The sequence below is a fragment of the Castor canadensis genome, chromosome 13 (assembly GCF_047511655.1).
Source record: "Castor canadensis chromosome 13, mCasCan1.hap1v2, whole genome shotgun sequence".
In the NCBI taxonomy this organism is placed as follows: domain Eukaryota; kingdom Metazoa; phylum Chordata; class Mammalia; order Rodentia; family Castoridae; genus Castor; species Castor canadensis.
In genome coordinates this window covers 89,845,226-89,870,257 of record NC_133398.1, presented here as the reverse complement: position 1 = coordinate 89,870,257, position 25,032 = coordinate 89,845,226, and the positions used below count along the sequence as shown (strand labels likewise).

Sequence of the window (25,032 nt, the reverse complement as noted above, 5' to 3'; positions counted from 1 at the left end):
ATTAGACTCCTCATTTCTTCATACATAGATGGAAAGTGATATGCAATGTACTCTGTTATGGATCAAATGCTCGTGTCTCACAAAATTCGTATTTGAAGTCTTAACTCCAGTGTGATATATAAGGAAATGGGCCTTTGGGAGGTAATTGGGTCATGAGGATAAAGTCCTCATGATGGGATTAGCGTCTGTATAAGAAAAGTCAACAGAGCTCACTGCCTCTCTCCACAATGGGAGGACACACCAAGAGAGCCAAGGAACAAACCAAGGACAGGGCCTTTGCCATAAACCAAGTCAGCCTTAATCTTGGACTTCCTGGCTGACAGAACTATGAGAAACAAATCTGTTGTTTGAGCAACCTAGTCTCTGCATGGCAGGTCTCAAACATCTGTATTTCAGATAAGCAACACTGCCAGATGTTCCCTGTTGATTATCAACACCAACGTGTCATGTTCACTATTGTTTGAGTTAGAGATTATGAAATTAATGTCCCTTTCAAATATCATCCTATTTTTAATTAGAGGGGCTATCCTGGGATAAGAGAACACAGAAACAGGCCACAGAGTCACAGCTCTGCCTCCAGGAGAGTTTTATCCCTGTTTGTGCCAAACACTGTTTAGGCACCCTGGTGAAGTCTATGGATCTATTTCAGAATAATGTTTGTAAACCAATTAAATATAATATATAATAATACATAAATGGTAAAAGAAATCTGTTTTCTATACCTGTGAAATGAATGACTGTGATGACATGAGTGAGATTACTATTAGGAGTATTTTGTTATTATAAGATATGCTCAACTACCCAAAGAAACATTACAATGTTAATTGAAATTGGACTTGTGCACTCAATAATAAAAGTTTTTAAAAATGTACAATCAATATGCTAAGGAAAGAGTGAATCAAAAAAACAAGGCTAAATTACATTTTGTCCATAAGAAACATATTCTAAGCATAAAGAGAGGTATTGATTTAAAAATACATTAATAAAAATACTACGCTAATGATGATATGAATTGCAGATAGATTAGACTCTAAATTATGGAAAGTTATCAGGAAAGAGGAAAGGCATAGCAGATAATAACAACAAAATTAAAATAATAATGTCAATTCTTCAAAAAGGTATAGTAACCTAAAAACAAAGCACCAAACCTCAGGAGGTAACTGGGCATGGTAGAACATACCTGTAATCCCAGCACTCAGAAGCTGAGACTAAAGGATCATGAATTTCAGGCCACGCTGTCTACATGTTGAGATTATCTCAAATGCTCAAACACATGCACACACACACACACACACACACCCCAATCAACAACAACAAATTTATAGTAAGCAAAAACTGGTATAAAGACAAATGAATGTACTCAGTATTACAGCTGAATTCTATTCACCTATCTCCAGTATCAGAAATGGACAAATCAAGCAGGCAGAAAATCAGCGATGTAGCTGAATCCAATAACACCATCAAGCAACTGGATAGAATGGCTATCCATAGACTACTTCATCCAAACAATAGCAGAATACATTCTTCTCAAGCTCATATGGAATATTCATGATCATGGGATGCATTGAGTCATAAAATATGCCTTAGTAAAGTCAGAAGAATAGAAATCATACAATGTCTGCTTTCAGAAATCATTCCAGAAAGATGACTGGAAAATTCCAGAATATGTGGAGATTAAGCAGCACACTCTAAATAACATATGGCTAAATGGAAAAAAATCTGATGAGAACTTTTAAAATATTTCAAATTAAATGAAAATAAAAATATAAAATTAGGGAAATGTAGTGAAGTCAGTGCTTCAAGAGAACTTTGTAACATTTAATTCATGTATTAAAAAGGGAGAAATATCTAAAATCAATCATGCAAGCTTATATCTTAAGAAAATAGAAAAATAGGAGCAAATTAAACCTAATATAAGGACAGGATAAGAAATAATAAAAGTTAGAGGGAAAAATAATGAAATTGAAAACTAGGAAATCAGTGGAGAAAATCAACAATTTCTTTGAAATTATCAATAAAATCAATATATCTCTACTTAGGCTAATTTAGACCAAAAAAATGACTAATGTCAGAAATTAAAGAGTAGGCATCACTATAGACTCTATAGACATTTAAAGAATAATGAAGAGACAGTATGCACTATGCTTGCAAATCTGATAACCTAAGTGAAGTAGACCATTTCTTTAAAACACACAATCTGCAAAACTCTCACAAAAAGAAATAGAAAACTTGAATTGACCTAGATCTATTAAAGAAATTAAATCAATAATTAGTAACCTTCAAAAATAGGTCCTGACGAAATGGGCTTATTAGTGAATGTTGAAAAGCATTTAAGGGAGAAATTATAACCATCCTTTGTAAGTTCTTTCAAAAGATAGGAAATGCTTCCTAGCTCATTAGTCTATATGGATAGCATTATTCTAATACCAAGGCCAGAGAAAGACATTATAAGAAATGAAAACTACAGGCCAATATCCTTTATGAACATAGATGCAAAAATCTTCAACAAAATATTAGCAAATCAAATTCAACACATGTAAAAAGAATTGTATACCACAACCAGCTGGGATTTATACCAGGTATACAATACTAGTTCGACCTTCAAAAGTCAATCCATCACACCAACACCCTAAACAAGATAATCACACAAACATATCATCGAGATGTAGAAAAGGTATTTGACAAAATCCAACAACCACTCATGATAAAAACTCTCAGTAAAATAGAAATAGTGAGGAACTTCTTCAATTTAAGAAAGACTATCTATAAAAAACCCACAGTTAATATCATACTTAATGGTAAGAAATTTGAAGGTCTCTCACCAAAATCAGGAACAAGTCAAGAGTATCTCATCTTATCATACCTTTCGAACACCTTTCTAGAAGTCCTGGTGCATAAGGCCAGAAAAGGAAACAAAGAGCACACCAATTAGGAAGAAAGAAGTAGCTGTCTTTGTTTACCAATTATGTGAGAATCTTTGTAGAAAATCAAAAACCCCGCCTGGAACTAACAGATAATTGTCAGGAGATTTGCAGGACACAAGGTTAATATATAAAAGTCAATTTCTTTCTTATAACTCAATGACGAGTAAGTGAAATTTGAAAGTAAAATCATGATACCATTCACATTACCCCCCAAAAGAATGAAGCACTTAGTTATACATTTAATGAAATATGTACAAAATCTCTAAAAGGGAAAACAACAAAATTGATTAAATAAATCAGAGAGATATTTCCATATTCATGGGGAGAAAAACTCAATATTGTATAATCTTCCCAATTTAAATTTTTATATTCAATGCATTCTCAATCAAAATCCTAGCATGTTGTTTTGTGGATATGTACAAACTGATTGTGAAGTTTATATGCAGAGTCAAAATATACAGCATAGTCAGCACAATATTGGAGGACAAGTGCAAAGTTGGAGAACAGACACTACCTGACTTTCAAACACACTATAAAACTTTAGTAATCAAAACAGACTGATACTAATGAAAGAAGAGAGTAATAGATCAATGGATCAGAATACAAAGCCAGAACATATACTCATAAAAACATGCAAAACTGATTTTTGATAAAGGAACAAAGAGAATACAATGGAGCAAAGAGTCATATCAACAAATGGTGCTATCTGGACATCTGTAGGTAAAAAACAAAACAAAAAGGAATCTAGACATAGGCCTTGCACCTTTCACAAAAATGAACTCAAAATGGGTTATAGATCTAAATGTAAAATTCAAAGCTTCGAAACTTCTAGAAGACACCATAGGAGAAAACCTAGGTGACCTTCAATAGGGTGGTAAACTCCAAAGGCCATGAAAGAAATAATTGTTAAGTTGGACTCCATTAAAATTAAAACTTTTGCTCTTTAGAAGACAGTGTCAAGACAATGAAAAGACAAGTCACACATTAGGAGAAAATATTTTCATGAGGTGCATTTGATAAAGGACTATTACCTAGAATATGAAAAGAACTCAGAAAACTTAATAAAAAGAAAAGAAATAACCTAATTTAAAAATGAACAAAGACTTTAATAGACACTTTACTAAAGAGATAAACAGAGGTAAAATATGCCTTGGAAAAGATGCTCCACAACTTGTGTCATGAGGAAAATGTTATTAAAACAATGAGATAACATTCTATACCTGTTAGAATGGTGCAACCCCAGAACACTGACAACACCCAGTGTGACAAAGAAAGTCAAACAACAGGAAATCTCTTCATTGCTGGTGGAAATTCTAAGTGGTTCAGCCTCTTTGAAGATAGTTTGGTAGTTTCTAACACAACTAAATAGAACATATGATCCAGCAATTGTGTTTCTTGCTGTTTACCCAAGGAATTGAAAACTAAAGTATGCACAAAACCCTGAATATGGATGCTTATAACAGCCTTATTCATAATTGCCAAAACTTCAAAGCAAACAAGATGTCCTTCCGTAATTAATGAATAAGCAAACTGGTACATTCAGACAATGGAATATTATTTGGCACTAAAGTGAAATGAACTATCTTCATGAAATACATGAAGAAACTTAAATGGTATTATTAAATGAAAGAAGGCCATCTAAAAAAGGCTACATACTTAATGATTCCAACTACATGACAGTCTAGGAAAGACAAAACTATGGAGGCTATAAAGAAGTTAGGGGCTTCCAAGGGTTGAAGATGGGGAGGTATGAATATAGAGCATAGAGAATTTTTAGGCCAGCGAAAATACTCTATATGATACTTTAATGGTCAATACATATCATGATACCTTTGTCTAAACCCATAGAATGTGCAGCATCAAGGGAACACGCTAATATAAACTATGGACTTTGAATAATAATGATGTTAATGTAAGTTCATCAACTGTAACACATGTACCATTCTGGTGAGAGAAGTTGATAATGGGAAAGGTATTATAAGAAATATCTGTGCTGTCTTCTCAATTTGGCTATGAACCTAAAGGTTATATAAAACACAAAAGTATTTAATAAAAATATTTATTGTTTATGAGCACTTACATATGTATAATACTACATATGGTATTACACAACTGCCAATGACATGGATTAAATAAGTAGGTTTTGTATACAGAGAGTACAAAAGATTATGCAATAGGTTGTTAGAGCAAAAGAGAAGTCTTTTCTGGATTGATAGGCAATAATTTACTCAAAAGGCCTATCATGAAGACTGGATCACTTAGCAGGAGAAATCCTCCACAACACATGAATCTCAAAACTTGAGTACACAAACAGGAAGCCATTCAATTTGATAAGGCTCACCTTACTTGGAGAAGATTGTCCAGTGCCATTCTGGATTACATGGATGGCTACTGAATCTGCTCTAGTCTAGATAGATCAAAGCCAAGGGAATACAAAAGCTCAGTCAACAACACTGACTTAGGAGATTAGCATATTCCCTCTCTCTAAATCGTAAAAACAAAATGGGCTAATTTAATTCTAAACTGAACTTAAACGGGTACACTCTGGGCTCTAGGACTTTTTAAAATGGCAGCTCTTAATATAATCATGCAAAATCATCCCTTTGTGATTTGCGTATTTAGCCATCTCCATAATTTGTGAATTCCACTTACATATGGCTCTGCCAATAACTGCCTAAAGGAACATTCCCCTACTGTGTTTCATAGAATCAATATTGAATAGACTCCACATCCCCGTGGTATTAGGTATTTCTACAAGGACAGTAGCAATACAATTTCCTATCCTGTATCCTCTTCGAGAATTTGCCACACCCTCATCAGGATATGGAATTGAATTCTCCTGCTCTTGAATCTGAGTGGGCTGTGATTCACTTGTTAGAATGTGGTGAACACATTCTTGGGGTGCACAACTCCCAAGATTGCATCATAAAGCCATAGTCATTTCCACCTTGTTTTGCAATGCTTGCCTCTGAACTTAAGCTACAGCACGATAGACTTCACTTTCAGGAAACAGCCATGCAGGGAAAAAATCCAATTAGTCACATGGAGACATCACAAGGAGAAGCTCTAGGGTGACATGCAGAGCAATGCTCATGCAGTCCACAGCTGCTCCTGCCACCTGATGTTCTAGCACCAGCCACCTCTGACTACAACAACATGAAGGACTCTAAGCCAGAAGGACCTAAATGAATTCTTCCCAAATTCCTGATGCATAGCAACCATAAGAGATGATAACAATGATTACTGTTTAAACCTCTCAATTTGGGGACAATATGTTTCACAGCAGTACTGAAATGTTCCACTACAAATTTAGGTAAAGCTGAATTAAACCAAACTGTGTAGGCTTCTGTTTTCCCTGTAGGATTTCTCAGAGCCTTTCATATGCCAGTGAACATATATCTTCAAGATCAGCATTAGTATGCAGTATTTCCCAACTTACATCTACAAGCAACCAGTTTTACAACTTTTCTCAAGGGACAACTTTGGGAAATACTGAGCTAAAATAATTCCCTCCATTTGTAGATTTCTCTTTTCCAAAGTGATCTGACCTATAGACAATGATTTTACTTCACTACCATAATGAACTGAAGAGCAAACACAGAGAGAGCCATGCCTTGGTCACTCCTGTGTGTGACGTAAACTCATTCCTATAGAATCAGAGAGCAAACAGTATAAACTCTGATTGGCACTCACTATTTGCTTTGCCAATAACAGTTCCAGGATGTGCTATTCTTCTAAAGGTTTTGACAAACATTTCAATGAACTGAAATCTTCATAACCTTTTCCCTGTTCTATCTCAACTTCAAACCAAAAAATCTCTAAGAGAGGAGAGACAGAGAGAGAGAGAAAGAGAAAGGATTATGCAGAAAACTCCACTCTGGTGTATTACCTAACTTTAAAATAGAGTATTTCTCCTGTTCAGAAAAGTCAGAGAATAAGGATTAAACTCCCAGTAAACCAGTGACTAGGAAATGTTTGCCCATTTTTTCGTTGTTTAAAAATTAAAGAGACAATATTGAAAAAATTAGTTTATTTTTCTAATCAAATGCATGACATCAATTAAGCTAAAGGAGTCAAACCTTAGTAAATATATACCAAGGGAGTATTGTTTACTGACTTGATTTTAAAAAATAGAAGGCATTCCTATTCTGATTCCCAATTAGTCACTGCATGTCATATGTACTTACCCATGACTCAGTTTCTCCACAAAAAAAATGCCATTCTGCTTTCTAGCCCGTTAACCTAAAGAACCCTAAGTATAATCAAGGTCAGAGCTGGGATTAGGATAAAGCCAAGGATAGAAAATTTCCTTGAATACAAAATTTAAGGGGTCAAAAAAATCTCATCAAGATGAACAATATTTAGCGCAATACTTTTTAAAAATTTAAATTCAATTCAAACAAAATCTATGATGAACAAAATGTCAAAATTTTCAGTAAAAACAAGATCAATAATACTGATGTTTTCCTTTTGTTTCAGGTTCCATTATGGCTCAATACAGTGCTATGACTAAGCCCTAAAAGTCACTTAAATTGAGCTCAACCAACTGATCACATCATATTGTGACAGAAAATGAACCAAGTCGAGGGTTGTTTTAGACTCCCCCAGCAACTCACAAGTATTCTTTTACATTTAGATCACATTGATCTATTTATTACAGCAAATCACTTTAGGATTCTGCACAAGCCAAAATCATGATAGCCAACTTTAACATCTATAATTATGGAGACGGTATAGAGATAGACACAGAAACAGATAGTGCTTAGCTGTAGCGATATAAACCAAATGCTCTGAAATGGAATTTTCCCACCTACACACAGGCTCTTCTCCCCTCCCCATGTGCACACATGGTTTTCCTGTACTTTCACAGATGAGTATAACAGAAAACACATAAGATAGGAACTCATCAGCTTACCCAGAGACACTGTGAGGAACATTTAGTCCACACCTTTCTTGTGAGGCTTCTCACTTGACCAGAGTTTTGGGAGGAAATTCTCCCTGCCAGCTTCTGCTGCTGCCACCAACAAGGAATGTATCCTCATTGTTCATAACAGCATTTGCATATAACATGAGTCCGGGTCTCTGTTGAATTTTTAGAGCCAAACATGGCACCCAAATGAATTAAAACCATTGTGCCAGGACTACGACTCACAGATAGTGGTGCACTAATTTTTTTAAAATAACTTTTCTCTTGATTATTAAAGTAATATGTTTCTATGAAAAGAAGTAAATAAGAGAATGAAGTAAGAGTCACTTGTAATTGGGTTGTAAAATAGCACCACTGTTGTATAAAAGATACTAGCAGTTCTTCAAAATGTTAAACACAGAATTACCATATGACCCAGTAATTCCATTCGCAGGTACACACCTAGGAAAACTGAAAACAAATATGTGTCCATGTAAAATTTGTTCATAGCAGCATTGTTTAAACAGCCAAAAAGGGGAAACCACTCAAATGTCCATCAGCTGTTAAACAAAATGTGGAATATCAATACAATGAAATTATTTAGCCATAAGAAGGAATAAAGAAATAGCTGGGCATGGTTCTGCATGTCTGTAGTCCCAGCTACTTGGGAGATGAAGGCAGGAGGATCATGAGTTTGAGACCAGTCTGAACAAAGGTAGAGAGACCCTGTCTCAACAACAACATGGCTGGGGACACAGCTCAAGTGGTAAAATATTCACATATCATGCAAGGCCCTAGGTTCAATCCCAAGCACTGCCATTAAAAAAAAAAAGAGTGAAGTATTAGTACATGCTACAACATTGATTAACATTGAAATATTGAAAGGTTTATGCTAAGTGAAAGAAGCAAAATCTATACATAGCATGGTCCATCTACACGACATGTCCTGTCAGACATATATGACGTGACAGAGAAAAGATTAGCAATGACTAAGAACTGAGGAGGGGAATGAGGAAACAGAAGCAGGGCTTCTTTGGGGTAATGGAAGTGTTTTAACACTAGATAGTGGTGACAACTGCACAGCTCTATGAATATACTAAAACTCACTCAGCTGTATACTTTAGATGGGTGAATTTTATAGCTGATAAATTATTTCAATAAGCCAGTTACATGTTAAAACCACCTGTAAATCCTACACATGAAGATAAGTACAGTCAGTACCTTCATGTTGCTAATGATCTCCTAATGGAGATCCATCCACCAGTCAGCCCACTTCAAAATGGTCCCATCAGTCATTGATGCCAACAGCCTCAAAGTCTCTGCATGCAGGTACCAACACCTGCTTTCCACTTCACAGGCAGGTGAGGCAATGCTTCTCAGGAACCTCTCAGTCTTCGCCTTGACTCTTAGCTGAAACCGCACTTCCTATGCTCTTAAAAACATTCACTAAAAAGATCAATGCTGGTAGAGGAGACTCTTAGTCCATAAGTGATTATTAAAGCTTCTCTGGGAGACCAATAGCTTTCCTAGGCTCATGAAGATGTAAACTACATATGCATGTAGGTATGCATGTGTATATGTGCATGTAGGTATGCATATGTATATGTGCATATATATACATAGGTAATACATAGTAGAGAATACTTTGTATATTTTAATTAAAGCTATAATACTAAAAATACATGGAAACCATAATAGTAAGAGCACAAATCTACCCTCATAAACTGCTTTCTTTCTGCATGCATGCACATTGTCTTCTATGCACTAATAGACTTTCTATAGTTGCAATCACAATACATGATGTTTTATGTTTTTATGTAAGAAACAGTCTCCACACAGATTTAGACTTCATATCAATTACATAGCTTCTTAACATACCCTTGTACGATGTGAAAACTCACATAACCATTCCCCTAATATTAAATATCCTAAATTTAAATTGAATACCTCTAATGTACACACAACATATTTAACTTTGACTATTTCATTCAGTTACATTTCTGCATAGGGATGATTAGTTCAATTTATAAATTGTCAAATTATATTCCAAAAGATGCAAGCCAGTTTAAAGAGCCTCTGCAAGGAATGTATACCAATTCTACTACAACCTTGCTGCTACTGTATGGTATAATCTGAAAACATTTTAGTGGCACAGGGTTATTCACATAATTATTCTTACAATTATATGTTTTTAAAAGTTTATTTTCTATTGTTATTTCTTATTCATTTACTCATTCAATATTTATTACCTACAGCTGATCATGGTGGTGCATGCCTGTAATGCCAGCTACTTCGGATATGGAGATAAGAAGATTGTGAGCTCCAGGCAGCCCAGGCAAAGATAGCAGCGAGACCCTGCCTCAAAAACAAAATACAAACAAAAATGGCTGGGGACATAGCTCAAATGGAAGAGCTCTTGCCTAGTATTTACAAGACCCTGGGTTCAATAACCAGCACTAAAAAAAAAATTATTTCATACCAACTATGTGTTAAACACAAGGAAATGTCCTTGTCCTTAGAGAGCTTATAACTAGGGAGATGCATTCATAGCCTCTTTTATACTTATCCTTTTTTTGGATGTCTTCCTTATAAATAATAATTTTTTAAATAATGAGTTTTTTCTGATACAGCAGACATGTAAATTTATTACTTTCAGTGCTAGAAAATACTAGTGCTATCTCTAAATTTTATGGGCCAAACGATGGTACCCGCAGTATTGCCTGGGCATCTGGTGGTCTTCTCTGGATGCTCCCCAGTCACTGCATTAGTCAAAACACCTGAGGCAGGGTACTGAGGAAGAAAGGAAGTATCTTTAGCTCGCAGTTTTGGAGGCACAAGACCACAGCACTAGTACTGACTCAACTCTGTCCCACGTGGTTGCTTCACATCTTGGTGGATGGTAATGGTAGAAGCATTCATGGCAGTGAGTGTTTACATGGAGAACTAACCAGGGCCCATTAGAAATACCTTGATCCCTTCTGAGGACTGCTGCAAATTTACCTAAAGACTTACTTCCAAAAGTCCACAGCATCATTACCACCACGTTGAAAATGAAACCTCCAACATGTGAACCCTTGAAGAACAAACCACATCCAAGTCATAGCACAGGCTCTAGCTGATAAGGCAGGTGGCTGATCCATCGCCACTCTTAGCTGAACCTAACCCCAGTGAGATTCTCCTTGCAGGGGCTTTGGAATTGAAATTCACACTCAGCGTGTATTGTTAGAGGAAGTGAAAAAATATATTGGGTTTTTTAATAATACAGGAATTTTAAACATGGCTATTCTTGAAGATATCAATCATCCAGTTAAAATTTCTTTTAATTCTTTGGGGTGTTGATTTTTGTTGTTATTTTGCTTTGTTTTGGGCCTTACTGGGGTTTGAACTGAGGGCCTTATGCTTACTAAGCATGTATTCTACCACTCAAGCCGTGTCTCCAGTGCATTTTCTTTTGTTTCTTTAAAGCTAAAGTTGTTTTACTTCTCCATATCAAAGAAATAGTTTGTTCTTAATTAATTTGATTTATTGTAATTTGATTCATTTTTTCACATTGTTTATTAGTCTCTATGGATTGGTTGTGAAACAGGATTAAATAGGGATTCACCTTGTTTTACAGAAATGTTAATCTGTCCCTATAATTCTCTGTATTAACCAATCCTTCTTCACTTATTTAAATATACACAGTTTGCAGTCATATAATTGCCCTATATTAGTACCCTCTCATTTATGTTATTAATTGGTATTCTTATTTTTACTGTAGTGATTGGGGAATTGTTGGTTTAGGAATTAACTTCCTAGTACATATTAAAAAAGAATATAATCACTGGAGGCAAAATTAACAAGCAATATAAAATAATGAGTATGTAATAAAATCCTAAGATTGAGTTGGAGAAGGCAATCAAGTGTTGTGACGTATTTGAACTGAAGTTTAATCTTGAAAACACTGTTACCAAATCATTCTTAAAATGAAATTTCTTGAAGTAATGGAACATCATTTGGTAGACAGAAAACAGGAAAATGGTGAATGTTGAGAAAGATAGTTAAAAAGTCAGAGGCAGCTAAACAGTAACAGATGGGGTAATGTTGGGAATAAGAAAATCACAGCAATACAGGCAATTGTTAGAAAGCTTGCTGACTGAAGTCAGAAGCTGGATTGGCTGGTGCATGGCAACTAGAGGTTGTTTTATCAGGATGACATGGAAAGGTATAAAAAGGTTACCCAAGCCAGGCAGAGTTACAAGGCTGGAAATTCAGTATGGCACAGGGGAGCAGCCCCAAGGCATTTTAATACATAAAATGATTGAAAAGGAATGGATAGAAAATAGTAACTGCTAAGAGACAAGAGGGAAAGAAGGCAAAAGGAAGGAAAGGAGGCAAGACTACAGATTAAGCTGGCAACGAACTTACATTTATGATAGATACAAAAGTAAATAATACCTAAAAGATGGAGCACACCTATTTTAAATTATAGACACAATTAAATTTTTAGCTCATTTACAAATGTCATATGGTAAAAGAAATTAAATAACAGCAGTAATGATTCATCCAAGGCTATAGGATTGGCAGCAGTGGTCAATCATACATATGTTCTTTTTTTTTTTTTGCTGAACACTTAAAGATTTTAAAGTTTCCTAGGCATGTTCTTTTCCTTCCTGTATTCATTCAAGTAACTCTAGCAGCTAGTTTCAGATGGCTCCATCACTGAAAATGCAACCTTCATCCATCTTTTATGTGAGGTCCCAAGTTTACTTTGTAGACATTTCTAGCTAAATTTCTTGCAACCCTTAGCCATAACATAACTCATAAACTGAACATATTAGTAATGAAGACAGTTTTTGAAGAAAATTTTAAGATAAGGAAGTAATTATGGAGAGGATCCAAGATGGTGACTAGGGTGCAGAATCAGAAAGTGTGAGCTCCATGACTCCAGAACTTTGCTGAGATGCTGGAGCCACACTTGGTGGAAATAAAGCACCAAAGATAATCAAAACCTCAACACCCTGAACCCCTAGCCCATAGAAATCTTCCCCATGCCACATTACACTGAGAAAACAGGTGTGCTGCCACCTCTGCCAGCTCCAATTATGCTTGGGAGACATTCGGCAAACCAAACAGGTGATTGCCAAGTGCCATGCAGTATCCCCCCAGCCACCCCTGGGATAAACCAGCATAGCCCCCTTGGGCAGACTAACACCCCCCCAAGCCCAATGCAAAAGAAAAAAAAAGAAACCTGAACAATAACCAATGAACTGTAAATTAGCACACAGCAGAAGGGGCTGGAATGCTGAAAGTGCATGGGAGAAGTGGGGAGGAGCAAGGAGCTAATCTCCATGCAAACTATCAGTAAACAAACAGCTGGAAAGGCAGGAAGGCCGACAGCAGGCAGGTGATAGCCACTGCCTGAAGTAGGGCAGGTAGTGGACAACAAAACTCATCAACTGAGTCAGTAAGCAGCACCCAAAGTCAAATGGCTCTGCAAAATGGAAAAACAGACAACAAACCATCACAACACACTGACAGCAGGACGCCAGCTGATGGATCACTGACCTTGCCCCAGAGAAAGGTGGCATGGGAAAAAAACAAGCCCTCAGAAAATAAGCACAACAAAAAGCCACCTCCAACGCAGGACAGTTGGTGGACTATAGAGATGATATCCTGACCCTGAGGGCAGCATGCAAATTTAAACTGCCACATGTCACTGAGGGAGGAGCTGACCAAGCAGCTGCTGCTGAAAGACAGAAGAAAAAAAACAATACCCATAAGACTAAGACAGAGATTCTGCTTAAATATCAACACCAGGACTGTATGCTGAAAGAGTAACACCAGAACTACAAAGACTGAAATTCTACTGATCCTAAATATGGAATGTTTTATGTGTTTGTTTGTTTTGTTCCCTGTTTCTTTGTAAACTACCTCTCCCTGCTGATTTCTTTGGTTCTCTTTTTTTTTTCCTTTCTTTGTTTTGTTAGTTTTACTTTTGTAAGTTAGCTAATACTAAATGACACACAGACCAGGGACAGAAACAGCAACAAGTGGAGCGATGGGAAGACAAAAAAGGTATGGAAACCATTCTCCCTCCAAAAATAAATTAATACAGGATGCAGAAGGAAATAAAACGGATACCCAGTTCCAAACTCCAACAAAACAAAGATAAACTATGCCAAGTAACCCAAAGAAGCTCACAAGAACACCCTAAAAGAAGAAATCCTGCATAATCACTGAGAATTTCATGGAGATGTTACTAGACATAGTCAACCAACATGTACAGGAGGCACTAAAGAAATCCCAAAACAACAAAAATAAAGAATATGAGAAGACACAAAAACAAATAAATGAACTTATAGGAGTCCTAAATAAACACCAAAGTGAAACAGAGAACACCATAAATAGAGAGATAAATGAATTAAGAACAAAAATTGACAATATTAAAGAGGAAGTGATCCATGATATGGAAAACCTCAGAAAAAAGAATGAAACAGAAATACAAAACACAATGGAAGACCACTCCAGCAGACTAGAACAAGCAAAAGACAGAATCTCAGAACTTGAAGATCAAATGGAAATTAAAGGAAAAACTGAAGTGCTATTAGTCAAACAACTCAAGACCTGTGAAAGGAATATGCAAGAACTCACCATCTCCATCAAAAGACCAAACCTGAGAATCATGGGCATTGAACAAGGAGAAGAGGTCCAAGCAAAAGGATTCAAAATATATTCAATAAAATAATAACAGAAAATTCCCAAATTTAGAGAAAGTTATGCCCATTCAGGTACAGGAAGCCTCTAGGACACCAAACAGACTATACCAAAATAGAACTTCCTCACAACATATTATCATTAAAACAACAAGCACGGAGAATAGAGAAAGAATACTGAAAGGTGTAAGAGAGAAAAAACAAGTAACATACAAAGGTAAACCCACAAAAATCATAGCAGATTTCTCAATGGAAATCTTAAAAGCACAAAGGGCATGGAGTGAGTTATTGGGGGCAATGAATATAAATAAATTCAACCCTAGGATACTCTACCAAGAAAAACTACCATTCAAAATAGATGGAGCAATAAAAGTCTTCCACAATAAGCAGAAACTAAAACAATATATGACCACCAAGCCACTGCTACAAAAGATTCTCCAAGAATTCTGCACACAAAATGAAAGAAAACAAAACCATGGGAGACAGGCAGTACCAAACCACAGGAGAAAAGACAAGGAATCAGAGTAACACTGATTCAGCTGTACACAATCAAACCCTTAAACAACAAAAACACCTAAATGACAGGAATCACTACATACCTGTCAATATTAACACTGAATATTAAGGGACTTAACTCCCCCATAAAAAGACGTGTTTGGCAAACTGGATTAAAAAGGAAGATCCTACAATCTGTTGTTTAAAGGAGGCCCATCTGACCAACAGAAACAAGCACTGTTTTAGGGTGGAAGGTTGAAAGAAGATTTACCAAGCCAATGGTCCCTGAAAACATGCAGGAGTAGCAATACTTATCTCAGACAAAGTAGACTTCAAACTTACCTTGATCAAATGAGATAAAGAAGGTCATGCCATACTAATAAAAAAGAGAAATACACCAAAAGGAAATAACAATTATCAACCAATATGCACCCAACATCATTGCACCCAATTTCATTAAACATACTCTGAAGGACCTAAAAGCACATATTGACTGTGGTAGCAGGAGACTTTAATACCCCCCTATCACCAATAGATAGGTCATTCAAACAAAAAAAATCAATAAAGAAATTCTGGAACTAAATCACATCATAGATAAAATGGACCTAGCAGATGTCTACAGAATATTACATCCAACATCGACACAATATACATTCTTCCCAGCAGTTCATGGAACTCTCCAAAATTGACCATATCTTAGGACACAAAGCAAGCCTCAGCAAATGTAAGAAAACAGAAATAATCCCATGCATTCTGTCTGACCACAATGCATTAAAACTAGAAATCAACAACAAAAACAATAGCAGAAAATATGAAAACAATTAGAAGCTGAACAACACATTGCTCAATGAACAGTGGTTCACTGATGAAATAAAAGAAGAAATTAAAAGGTTCCTGGAAGTTAATAAAACTGAAAACATGACCTACCACAACATATGAGACACAGCAAAGGCAATCCTAAGAGGAAAGTTTATAGCCATGAGTGAATACATCAAAAGGTCAGAAAGAGCTCAAATCAATGACCTGGAAATAAAAATCAAACTCCTGGAAATAAAACAACAAGCAAAACCCAAAACAAGCAGAAGGAGAGAAATAATAAGCCCCGAAATTAATGAAATACAAACACAACAAAAAACATACAAAGAATCAATGAAACAAAAAGCTGGTTCTTTGAAAAAATAATCAAGATTGACAGACCCCTGGCAAATCTGACTAAAATGAGGAGAGAAAAAACCCAAATCAATAAAATCAGAAATGAAAAAAGGGAGATTAACAACAAACACCATGGAAAACCAGGGAATCATCAGAGACTACTTTGAGAACCTATATACTAATAAATTTGAAAATCTTGAAAAAATGGACAAATTTCTAGATACTTATGACCATCCAATATTGAACCAAAAGGATATTAACCACCTGAATAGATCTATAACACAAAATGAAATTGTAGCAACAATAGTCTCCCAAAAAATAAAAGTCCAGGACCTGATGGAATCTCTGCTGAACTTTATCAGACCTTTAAAGAAGAGCTAGTACTAACTCTCCTTAGATTTTTCCATGAAATAGAAAGGAAAGGAACACTGCTTAACTCATTCTATGAAGCCAGTATTACACTCATCTCCAAACCAGACAAAGACACCTCCAAAAAGGAGAATGATAGGCCAATCTCCTTAATGAACATCAATGCAAAAATCCTCAATAAAATAATGGCAAACTGAATCCAACAATGTATCAGAAAGATCATTCACCATGACCAAATCGACTTCATCCCAGGGATGCAGGGGTGGTTCAACATATGCAAATCTATAAATGTAATATAGCACATTAATAGAAGCAAAAACAAAAACCACTTGATCATCTTATTAAATGCAGAAAAAGCCTTCAACAAGATCCAACACCACTTCATGATAAAAGCTCTAAGAAAACTAGGAGTAGAAGGAAAGTTCCTCAACATTATAAAAGCTATATATGACAAACCTACAGCCAACATCATACTTAATGGTGAAAAACTGAAACCATTTCCTCTAAAATCAGGAACAAGACAAGGATGCCCACTATTGCCACTCCTATTCAACATGGTAGTGGAATTCCTAGCGAGAGCAATTAGGCAAGAAGAAGAAATAAAAGGAATACAAATAGGTAAAGAAACTGTCAAAATATCCCTATTTGCAGATGATATGATCCAACCTTAAAGACCCAAAAAAATCTACCCAAAAACTCCTAGACACCATAAACAGCTTCAGCAAGGTGGCAGGATACAAAATCAGCTTACAAAAATCATTAGCTTTTCTGAACACCAACAACGAAGAAATTGAGAAAGAATATATGGAAACAATTCCATTTACAATAGCCTCAAAAGAAATCAAATACCTAGGAGTAAACTTAACAAAGGATGTGAATGACCTCTATAAGGAAAACCAGAATCCCCTGAAGAAAGAGATCAAGGAAGACTATAGAAGGTGGAAAGATCCCCCATGCTCATGGTTTGGTGGAATCAACATAGTAAAAATGGCTATAGTACAAAAGCAATCTACATGTTTAATGCAATTCCCATCAAAATCCCAATGACATTCATCACAGAGATTAAAAAATCAACCCTAAAGTTTATTTGGAAACACAAGAGACCACATATAGCCAAGGAAATATTCAGCAAAAAGAACAATGCTGGAGGTATCACAATACCGGACTTCAAACTATATTACAAAGCTATAGCAATAAAAATAGCATGGTATTGGCACAAAAACAGATATGAAGACCAGCAGAACAGAATAGAGGACCCGGATATTAATTCACACAGGTATGTCTACCTTGTTTTTGACAAAGGTGCCAAAAACATATGATGGAGAAAAGACAGCCTCTTCAACAAATGTTGCTGGGAAAAGTGGTAATCCATCTGCAAGAAACTGAAACTAGATCCATGTTTATCACCCTGTACTAGTATCAACTCAAAATGGATCAAGGGCCTTAATATTAGATCTGAAACTCTGAAGTTAGTACAGTAAAGAGCAGGGAATACTCGGGGAATAATAGGTATAAGCAAAGACTTCCTCAATAGAACCCCAGCAGCTCAGCAACTAAGAAACAGAATGGACAAATCCAACTTCATAAAATTAAAAAGCCTCTGCACAACAAAAGAAACGGTCTCTAAACTCAGAGACCACCCACAGAGGGGGAGAAAATATCTGCCAGCTATACATCAGACAAAGGTCTTATAATCAGAATATACAGGGAACTTAAAAAACTAAACTCTCCCAAAATCAATGAACCAATAAAGAAATGGGCAACTAAACTAAACAGAACTTTCTCAAAACAAGAAATTCAGATGGTCAAAAACACATGAAAAAATGCTCACCATGTCTAGCCATAAAGGAAATGCAAATCAAAACCACACAAAGATCCCACCTCACCCCTATTGGAATCGCCATCATCAAAAACACCACCACCAACAAATGCTGGCGAGGATATGTGGAAAAAAGTACCCTCATATGCTGCTGGTGGGAATGCAATCTAGCACAACTACTCTGGAAAACAATATGGAGGTTTCTTATAAAATTAAACATAGATCTGCCTTATATCCCAGCAATCCTACTCCTAGGGATATACCCAAAGTAATGCAATTCAGGTTACTGCAGAGGCACCTGCACACCCATGTTTATTGCAGCACTATTCACAATAACCAAGTTATGGAAACAGCCAAGATGCTCCACTACTGACGAATGGATTAAGAAAATGTGGTATCTATACACAATGGAATTTCACTCGGCCATGCAGAAGAATGAAATCTTGTCATTCACAGGTAAATGGATGGAACTGGAGAACATCATCTTAAGTGAAGTTAGACAGGCTCAGAAAATCAAAAATTATATGTCACCCTCATATGCGGACTTTAGATCTAAAACTAATGTGTGACTTGCGTCACACGCTAAGGAAAGAACACATACAGGAGCAATAGGGAAAGGTAGGAAACCCCAAATTTGAAAGTGTTTGATGTCCCCACTGCAGAGGAGCTAATATAGTAACCTTAAAATGACAGAGGTCAATATGGGAAGGTGACTAGGAAGTAGTGAAGAGGTCAGGTAAAGATGAATCAATTCAGGTTGTAATACACTTGTGCATGGAAGCAATGCTAGGAATCTCTCCATATAGCTATCCTTATCTCAACTAGCAAAAATTCTATGCCTTTCTCATTATTGCTTATGTCTACTCTTCAAAAAATTTTAGAGATTCTGCCTGGAAGCGAGGGGGATTAAGGGGAGAGGAGGGGGTGACAGCGGGGAGAAATGGCCCAAACAATGTATGCACATGTGAATAAATGAATAAAGAAAAATAAAAGAAGTAATTATGCTGGGGTGTACTGGGAGCAGACCCCAAATGTGCCCACAACAAATTTAGCCCACAACTAACTCTCTTTATGAAACAGCCTGTTTTCTTTTTTGTTTGTTTTCTTTATTTTGTTTTATGGCTAGAGCCCAGTTTGAACTCAGAGCTTCGTGCTTTCTTGCAAAGCAGGCGCTCTACTGCTTGAGACACACCTCCAGTCCATTTTGCTCTGGTTCTTTTGGAGATAGGGTCTCAGAACTATTTCCCTGGGCAGGCCTCAAACCAAGTCCTCCTGATCTCAGCCTGTCAAGTAGTTATGATTACAGGCATGAGCCAATGGTGCCAGCAGACAGCCTGTGTTCAGTTATTCAAGCTTTTTCAACAAAACTTTTAATCTGACTTTTTCTTTCTTTTGTGTCTCTTTCACACACACACACACACAGACACACACAGACACAGACACAGACACACACACACACACACACACACACACACACAAAACCGATTCTTCAGAAAATAAGCAGTCTGCCAAGGCCTCCATGAACCCAAAGTCATGCCTCAACATGTATATCTGGAAGCCCAAACTATCCTCCCCCTTGGGAGTAAGTCTGCAGCTTTTGTGATCACAGCTCATTGCAGTCCTCATTTAGCCTGGCGAATTAATATACCTTCACTTTCTTTTTTCCAAAACCCTACTTCTTACTGAGACCAGGGACCAAATTTTCATATCACAAGATGGATCTAGAGAACAGTTGATAAGAAACAGGCAGGGAGATAAAAGCAGTCTTATCCTGAAAATTAACTTCTATTTAAACTTGACACTATACAAATGTGTCCAAATCAGCAAACAAATTACTACAATGGAATCTATTTTGAGAGGTCTTTTACACATCTTCCTCACCAAAATGTTTTATTGAGCACTAAAACATCAACAACTCAGCTCTTGCAGAGCAGAGCCAACCTTCTTACAAGCAGATCACTCCCTCTCTTTTCCCACAGGTCCAAACACATGCTGACTCTTTTTCCATTTAAAAGACAACATTCCATTCAGAAATCCCCTTGTGGAGCATTCTGACCTCTTGCTCCATCCAAGTTCTCAGAGACGGCCTATGAATTTTAAAGACATCACCTGCTGTACAACAAACCCCACTCAGCTTTTTTAAAAAAGACTTACAACAGGTGTCATGAAAATAAAGACTTATCTATGGCTGTCATCTCCTTACTCTTAACAGTCTCCTCCCAGATAAAAAACCCATGGGTATTTGAACATGAAAGGACACACAATTATTGTCAGAGCAATCACTGGGTGACAGTTTCTGCTTTGAGGGCAGGGGTCACAAAACACAAGGCTCACAATGGGTCTGGAACTGGTAACATTGCAGAATTGTCTCAGGTTAAGTCTTCTTGAATGGTAATCAAATCATGAGTGATTTGAGCTTCAAATTATAGGCACAGTGCACCAGCACTTCTTGCACCTTGCTGCTCATAGCAGAGTATTGCATCACCTGGAGTGTGTTAGAAATGCAAGATGTGCATCTCAAGAGGATCACCAGGGATTCGTTCAAGATTGAGATGCTCAGGACATTAAAAATTGAGATTCACAGCTCTAGCAACACTCTTCTAAGATATAAGATATTTCTTTATACATAAACTACAGGAAATGGATTTATCTGAAATTTACTTTTTTCTAAAAAAGTCTCAAGTTGTAGAAAAAAATGCTCCTCTAAACAAGAAAACATTTCATTAGTTTAGTCATTATTTGATACTTTTAGTACTGACTAAAATGTTAAAAAATTATATTGGTTGCTAATTCCCCCCTCCCACTTTAAAATACCAACATGGTAGAAAAAGCAAGAGTACTAGAAACTAAGAATCAATGATATCAACAATGATTTTTAAACTTTAGGAGGAATTAGTGTTTAGTTTTGTTTTGGAATTGAACTCAGGACATCAAGTATACTAGGCAAGTACTCTTCCACTCAACTACAGACCCAGCCCTGGCCCAGGCTCTACTTCTGGCACTATGAGAATGACTTGCTAATTCAAAGTCTGCAGTTATAAATATAGCAACTCATAGTTAGAAAAGTCACCCTACCTCACTAATGTAATGTTGAACCCAATAAATTTCTTTCAAGCACTAAGAACTTAGAAGTAGGAGTCATTTATATATTTTGGATATTAATCATTATATGAAGAATAACTGGCAAAGACTTTCCCTTATTCTGTAGGTTTTCTTTTGATTCTGGTAATTGTTTCCTTTTATGTGTAGAGCTTTTAAATTTGATGCAATCCAATTTGTCAGTTCTTGTTCTTTTTCCCTGAGAAATTTTTGGAGTTCTATTCAAAAAATTGTTGCTTATGCTTATATCTTCAAGGGTTTCCTCTATGTTTTCCTCTAGCAGTTTCAAAGTTTCCAGTCTGACATTAAGCTCTTTGATCCATTTTGAGTTAATTTTCGTATTGGGTAAGAGATGGTGTTTAGTTTCTGTCTACTACATGAGAATATTCAGTTTTCCCTACCCCATTTGTCGAAAAGATTGTCTTCTCCAATGTAGATTTTTGGTGCCTTTGTTAAAAATCAGATGGGTGTAACTGTGTGGGCTTCTTTTTGGATTTCCTATTAATCTAATTAATAAATGCGGAAACAAATTGAACAATTTTCAAAAGAAGAAGTACAAATGGCTAATAAACACAAAATGTTCGGCATCCTTAGCCACAGAGGGAATGCAAATCAAAATGAAAGTGAGATTCCATCTTACTCCATCAGAATGGCTATAGTCAAGAAAACAAACAAAAACAGATGGGAGCATGGCTCAAGTGCTCAAGTGGTAAAAAACCTGCCTAGCAAGCATGAAGTCCTGAGTTCAAACTCCAGTACCTCAAAGAAAATAAAAAGAAAACCAACAAATGCTGGCAATAATGCAGGAGGGGTGTGTGTGTATGTGTGTGTGTATAGGAACCCTTATACACTGTTGGTAGAAATGTAAATTAATGCAGCCACTGTGGAAATCAGCATGGAGTTTCCTCAAAAACCTAAAAATAGAACTACCATATGATCTTGCTATACCACTTCTGAGCATACATTCTACGGCAGCACTATTCATAGTAGGCAAAAAATTGAATCAATCTTGGTGCTCAAGATCCAATGAATGGATAAAGAAAACGTGGTATATATACACTTTGGAAGATTATTTAGCCATAAAGAATGAAATTATTTTGCTTATAGGAAAATGGATGAAACTAGAGATCATGTTAAATGAAATAAGGCAGACTGAGAAAGACAAAATACCACAAGTCTCTCTCACATGTGGAATCTAGTCCTTAAAAATAAATGACAGAAGTATAAAACAGAGACTGTTTGAGGGTAGGTACCAGGGGAAGAGCAAAAGGAGAGGGCAAAAGAGAGAGAGGTGAATATGCTTGAAGTACTTTATACACATGTATCAAAACAGAGTAATGAAACCTGTTAAAATTATTTTGAAACTGGAAGAGGAGGATGAGAAAGAGTAATAGAAGGGTGAATGTGATTGAAGTAGATTATATGCATGTATGGAAATATCACAATAAATAAAACCTCTTTGTACAACTAATATATGCTAATAAAAACGTTTTTTGAAAGCCTATTTTTCAAAACAAAATCAAAATGTAAAATTCTTAAAGGTAAGGACTGGTCTTACCTAGTTGTCTTCCAGCTTATATCCTGAAAGGAATTCTGCTAACACCTTGCTGGACAGTGAGGGAATCCAACTAGAGTATGTGGGACCTATCAGCTGGCGAACATCAATCTTCCTTATTCAGCATGGAGTAATCAACTGGGGAAACTAAATTTATCAAAATGCAGCATTAGAAAATCAAAGAATTAAGTTAATCCTCAAAATGCAGAAAATTTTGGAGAGCACTTTTATTTTCAAAAAAGCAGAAGAACTTTACGAAATTAAGAAAAAATACAATGTAAATAGATTATGTGCAAGGAAAATATAAAAAATTAAGTAGCAAGGTCACAAAAGAAGTTAAAAGAAACTAAAAATGCAATAACAAATAAAGTCCATCTCAAAAGCAATGTACAACAGTAGACTCATTGCAGAATCAGGGAAGTCAGACACCAACCAGAAAAGCTTTGTGAGAAAACAGAGGTGAAGACAATAAGGTAAACGGAAAAGGCAACAGATTACACAGCACAAACACCTGATCATTGGCCATCACCATCCTTCAAAAAGAAACCAGAAAAATTAAGGAGGGGAGAGTATGACATATGGTTGAGTAAGGAAGTCAGCAAATCTTCTTTCCTAAAACAACTGTAAACAATAATCTGAGAATCACGTATGCTTTTAAAACAGCCTGGGACATTCTTGCCTGCAGCTGTTCCAATTCTCTAATTTTGCCCTTTCCTCCCCCGCTCCTCTGTGACCTCTGTAGTCACAGAGGTTCTGCCAGGGTAGGGGACATCTGTGAAGATGGGCTGCTACAGGACACCCACACCCAGTGGTTTGTCTGTGGAGGCAGCGATCTTGGTGATGAGTGGAGTAGAGAAGGCCAAGAGATTTACAACTCAAGATTAAGGTCATGACTGGGGCAAGGATACTGATTCTTGGCTCAAGCTTGCATAGGTCTGAAGGTGAGAGCTCAGAAAAAATGCAATGAGCACAGATGATCTTTTTGGGATGATGGAAATGTTCTGAAACCCCAAATCATTGAGATATACATTTATCAAGGGTAAATTTTATATGAAATTTATATGACAAATAAACCTGTTTTAACTGTATACAAAAGGGAAAACTTTCTAGGATGAAAGAAAGTTGGAGTCTATAGCTCTAATGAGCTTGCCATGCCCTTGGGCAAAATTAATTTAATGCTACCTTGTCTTAAGCTTGTCCTGGCAATAATGTTATTTTCATGATAAAAATATTACAACCAATATGATCTTACTCATGCAGAAAAAGCAAGCCAAATAAACAGATTACTTGCGAAGGAAGAACAATACACTGAGTTCAACCTTCCTCTGAAAAAGTAAACATCATAATATTAAAAGGAAGAAATTTTTGCAGAATTGTAATAGAACAAGTTGAGCTCTCAGAATTATATGCCAGGTTAAGATAGCGCTCTTGTCGAGGCAATAGAAATATGAGCAACTGTGCTAATTTTACATAAAAAATAGTAATTTACATTTGCACTTAATGCTTCCTTTCAGATGGATTTGTAGACAATACTTTCCTATGATACATTTAGAAATGCACCGATTACAAAAGTGGGCTCCTCAAGTTCACTTGTCTCAGTGACAGGTAAATAGCATCAATGAAGTGGGAAAGTCAGGTGTATTTTCATGTATGCCAGAGTCATCATTTCTGAGTTTTAATGATGCTCTGATATTTATCTTCTGCATCAGAGAAACTATAGGGAGTTGTGAGAATTGTGGCAAAAAAAATGGATGTCTCCAGCAGATTGATACATTTTAAAAATAGGAATCTGTGTGGTGGAATCCTTTAATTTTTCAAGTGAAACCAGATACATAGATTTTTATATTTTAAAATTTTTCAGTGTGTTCAACTGAAAAAAGGTTTTATCAAGAATAATGCCTTTCATGCTGTTTTATGCTCTAGAAGTCTTTATTCATATTAATTTTTTCATAGATCAAAATATGAAACAAACAAAACTAGATTCTCTTAAATTCCTCAAGATTTGCTGTGATTTTATG

General features: G+C 36.2%; 1 long non-coding RNA gene across 4 annotated transcripts in view; it reads right to left on the bottom strand.

Annotated features, from left to right (window-relative positions):
- The window catches only part of LOC141415528 (uncharacterized), a 128,878-nt gene that overhangs the window by 21,789 nt on the left and 82,057 nt on the right, over positions 1 to 25,032 (bottom strand). The window contains exon 3 of one of the 4 annotated variants that reach the window (XR_012440495.1): positions 23,018 to 23,161. The exons of the other annotated variants lie outside the window; for them this stretch is intronic. This is a non-coding gene — a long non-coding RNA (uncharacterized lncRNA). The remainder of the gene's footprint in view (positions 1 to 23,017; positions 23,162 to 25,032) is intronic. 4 annotated transcript variants of the gene reach the window in all.